We start from the raw sequence: 4509 nt of genomic DNA on the forward strand, positions 1-4509 counted from the left end.
ACACACACACACCAAAGCACACACCAACTTATGAAGACACACACACCACACACACCAACATACGCACACTGACACACACACACACCAATGCACACACCAACACACACACACCCAGCAAGAGTCACTGTTCGGTGGCTCAGTCGTGTCTGACTCTCTGCGACCCCGTGGACGGCAGCACGCCAGACCTCCCTGTCCATCACCAATGCCCGGAGTTTGCTCAGACTCATGTCCATCGAGTCAGTGATGCCGTCCAACTATCTCGTCCTTTATCGCCCCTTTCTCCTCCTGCAAGGTTAATTTTGCTCAATCTGGTGGAAAAAAAAAAAAAAAACACCAACATGCTGCTAGACTCAGTCCAGAAAGAGAAGTTTACAGCCCGGCTCCTCCAGTGGAAAGTCACCCCCAAAAGCCCTTTATGGGCAGGCACCCTACTCTCAGGAGCCGAATGCTTCTTCCATGACGTGACGATCATACAGCTATAAAGAGACACGTTCCGAGTCTGAAATAGCACATTTTTCCTTTGAACTGATGAAAAGATCCTTAGGCGATTTTGAGAGCGGGGCCCAGGGTTTGCGAGGAAATAAGTGATTCAGAAGGCTTCTCTGCTCGGCTCATCAAACACACATAGGAGCTGGAGAGAAACGGGCTCAGGGTCTGCTTCCCCAGACTCGGCAGCCTCAGGAGGAGAGATCCCCCTCAGGCGAGGGTTCTGGAAGCCTGGCGGGGCTGCTCACACCAGGTGGACAGCGCTCGAGGCACCTGTGGCCCCCTGTGTCTGCGTGCACCTCAGCCCCAGAGCAAAGGGTGCTGGGCCCTGTCAGCGCCTTTGTCCAGAGGAACCGGCCTCCGAGTCTTGCTTCCAGGGAGGAAGCCCCAGGTAGGTGCCCCTGCCAGCCCTGTATCCCCGCCTGCCAAACACGCTTCTGCCCCTCCAGAGGCAAAGGTGGGCACGGCAGAGAGGACGCGCACTTTCTCCGGGGGAGGCAGACGAGGCAGCAGAGGGCTTCTCTCTTCCCGAGGAGAGTTGGCAAAGGCTGATTCCTGGGGTCCAGGGTCCAGCTACAGGAACAAGGGGACGACCCCCGACTTGACAGCTCTTCATTCCTGCTGTGCCCAGACCCCGCTCAGTCGCTGAGAGCCACAAAGTGTGTGTGGCTGAATCCAAGTCTGTGTGTGCGTGTGTGTGTGTGTGTGTGTGTAGATACGATTTTTTAAATGCTTTTGTGTCACTGTCTTCAAAAGAAAGCGAAAAGCAAGGTGCAGGCACAGAGGCGACCATCAGGCCAGTAAAGACGGTGCTGCCAGGGCAGGGCTGGCGGCCGCGAGCTTCCTTGCGGCCATGCAGCCTGTGCCCTGGACACCGTGTCCACCGGGGGGTCTGCCGGGGTCTCTCGCGGGCTGCGTCTGACCCCCGCTCCCCCAGCAGCTCTCAGGTCTGTGAGCCCAGGAGGGCGGAGCTGAGGCAGGGAGTGCTGAACGTCTGCACTGAATACGGCTGAACCCTATACGTGTATCATGAATTCTACACGAGTCAACACGCCGACGAAACCTGTCCAGAGTCGGTTCTTCATGAAATCAGAGGAAGGCAGGAAAGCCCCATTTTCTCTCTCCTTTCGGAAGGGCAAGAGCTCTGTGGTCTGGCAGCCTCCTCCCGAAGCCCGTGGATGCGGGAGCAGGTAGCGAACGTTCCCAGGAGACCGACGGAGCTGAGAGCAACCTGCGGCGGGGGAGAACAATGAGCTTTATGTTCTTCCAGGACAAATCACACACTTTCCCTGGCTCATAAAGGCTTTTTATATAACCTCACTCTGGCACTGCCTGGGTAGAGAGAGCCTGCCGGGAGGTAACCACATCCCCCGGGCGCCAGATGCCCTCAGAACCGGTTCACCCAGCTCACAGCACCTGGGGGCGTCCGCCTGGGCCCAGGGCTCGTCCCCACCCAGGAATCAGAGCTTCACGGGGGCGGAGGGACAGACCTCCGGGCACCCGACGCCTCGGCCAGTGACGGCGGCCTGTGCAGCCACTGGCCCAGGAGACGTTCCCGAGCGGCCACGACCCACATGTGCTTCCGCCCACCCCATCACCCAGGGCACTGCGCCACGTCCTGGCCACCTCTGTGACTTAGAAGTGAAAATTCAGACCCTGCTCCCTTAGAATCTTCTTGCGGGAGATGCTAAATTAGCGGTTCCGTCTTCCTCTTGGTACAGATAGCTGTGGTCCCCACCAACACCAGGGCTGCCCACTAGGGCCTCTGCCCACTGGCCGTTCCAGCAGGCAGACAGTCTCCCTGCAGAGCCCTGCTCCGGGCGAAGCAGAAGAGGGAGGAAAGGCCCAGCCAGCATGGGGATGACCTGGAGGCGCGTCTCTGGTGGCGCTGTGAGCCAGTGTCCAGGGAAGGTGGACTCAGGGACTCAGAGGTGAGGGTGAGCCTCTTGCAATGATCACAGGAACCCTTTCAGATGGTCACGAACACCTCTGTCATGCACGTTTGCTACTGCTCACGCTAAAACAGCAGTACTATTGATTAGCATCGGGCTTCCCTGGGAGCTCAATTGGGAAAGAATCCACCTGCAATGCAGGAGACTCCTGGGTCGGGAAGATCCCCTGGAGAAGGGATGGGCTGCCCACCCCACTGTTCCTGGGCTCCCCTTGTGGCTCAGCTGGTAAAGAATCTGGGAGACCTGGGTTTGATCCCTGGGTTCGATCCCTTGATTATCATCAAATATTAATCGTCGTGTTAAAACCATCACTTGAATTAACTAATCTGGCCACCATGGCCCCTGTAGTTGAGGTTTGTCCAAGGCCTGGGTTTTCAGGTAATGCATCCAGATGGTCAGCTGCCCGGATGGCTGGTTTAGGGGATCCCCTCGGAGTGGCCTCACTGAGGTGAAGGGCCCCTACAGGGTCTTTAACTGTGTCTGGAACTGCGTCCGGGGAGGGGATGACAGCCACGTGCCCCTCAGACATCCCTGAAGAGCCTGGGGCCATGAGGGCTGGGCCCTGGGCACAGACTTAGCAGCGGGCACCAGGGGACAGAGGGCTTGGGGGCACAGTCACCCCCTTGTCGTTTCGACTCTGCCTGGGCCTGGCCCCGGGACAAAGTGACTAGAGCTATAGGGCTGCTCTAAGGAGGCCGGCAGGGTTTGCAGGAGGTCCGGGAGGCGAGGGCAGAATGCAGGAGGCAGGGTGAGTGCCCGGCACACACCTTGAGTCTGGCTGGCCTCGGCCACCCGCACAGGTGCTCCTGGGTCTGGAGACGGATGGGCCAGCGCAGCGGGCGAAGGGCGTCCGGCTCACTCGTGGGTTTCCTGCACACTTTACAGAGACAGACCCAACAGGACGGACCCCAGTGCCACTCGACATTCAGCGGCCCCTTCTCCCTCAAGGGCCGGAGTCGGTGTAAGGACCCAGCTGCAAAGATGCCTGGACCACTGCCCGCGGAATGCCCTGGAAGGCCTCTGGCCGGCAAACAGCCTGAAACCCCAGCCGGCTCAACCGACTCCCGCCCGCAGTCTCCGCGTCCGCCGCGCGGTGGCGCCAGAGCTCCACCGGCCCCACGGCCAGGTCAGCTCGAGGCCGTGCGGCCCTGCAGCCCGCAGGGCGCTGAGACCGCGGGGACCTGCATTTCTGGAGCCACGAGGGAGCACTTGGCATCAGGACACGGAAAGCTGTAATAACCGCATGTGCAAAATGTGGCCAAAATATGGAACCTACCTTTAGTTTTTAACTCCAGGTCCAGAACCAGGCATTGCACTGGGTGTGTCTAAAGCAAGCTGGTCCTGGACTTGTAGTAACCTCTCCTCCCTATAGGCTGAAGGGCAGCAGGACAGGGCGGGCTGCTGGGCGGCTGACGTCACACAGGAGCCGGGGCTCTGAAAACAGCTCCGGGGGGCGCCCCCCCAAAGCCTGCTCTCCCTGGGAAGCCAGAGTCTTTTGCCCTGAGCCTCCCAGAGAGACACACATGGACGCGTGCGCGCGTGCGCACACACGCACCAGCCCAGAAAAACCAGAGGAGCAGCTCAGGAGCAGTGGGCCCTCCTCCAGGCTCCCCCTCCGCCCAGCCCCCCGCAAGCTCAGAGGTAAGACTCAGGCAGAACCAGAAGTAAATCAATACCCTCCAGCTCTCCCCACCGCCCTCGTCTGCACGTTAACTTGCAGCCCCTTCATCTGAGAATCGGCAAATGTTATATAAACGATTTACCATTTTAAAGGTGTGATAACATCAGAGCGGAGGGAGATAAAGGGCTTTCCTGAAACCCTATGCCCACGGAGCTGCAGCAGCGGAGGCTCTCACCTTCCCAGGGCTATGGGCCCGTGTTTATCTCTCCCTCTCACCAAATGACTCCAGGCCACTTACACCTCTCAGGACACCCACTTCCCCTCTTCCCACATCCCGCCCCCACCACCGGAGGCCCTCTGCCTGCCCCAAACTTGTTCCCTGGAATTTCCAGGCTGGCTGACAGCAGCTTCCTTCCAGGAGCGCTTCTCCTGAGGGTGCAACTGCCTCCA

The 4509-nt window shown here is 59.3% G+C and overlaps 1 long non-coding RNA gene across 1 annotated transcript; it reads right to left on the bottom strand.

Annotated features, from left to right (window-relative positions):
• LOC102179617 lies at window positions 280-4027 on the bottom strand. Its single transcript, XR_311034.3, has 3 exons — window positions 3206-4027; window positions 2352-2503; window positions 280-1717 (listed from the first exon to the last, which is right to left on the bottom strand). It is a non-coding gene; the product is annotated as an uncharacterized LOC102179617 (long non-coding RNA).

The sequence above is a fragment of the Capra hircus genome, chromosome 23, assembly GCF_001704415.2.
Source record: "Capra hircus breed San Clemente chromosome 23, ASM170441v1, whole genome shotgun sequence".
Lineage (NCBI taxonomy): Eukaryota > Metazoa > Chordata > Mammalia > Artiodactyla > Bovidae > Capra > Capra hircus.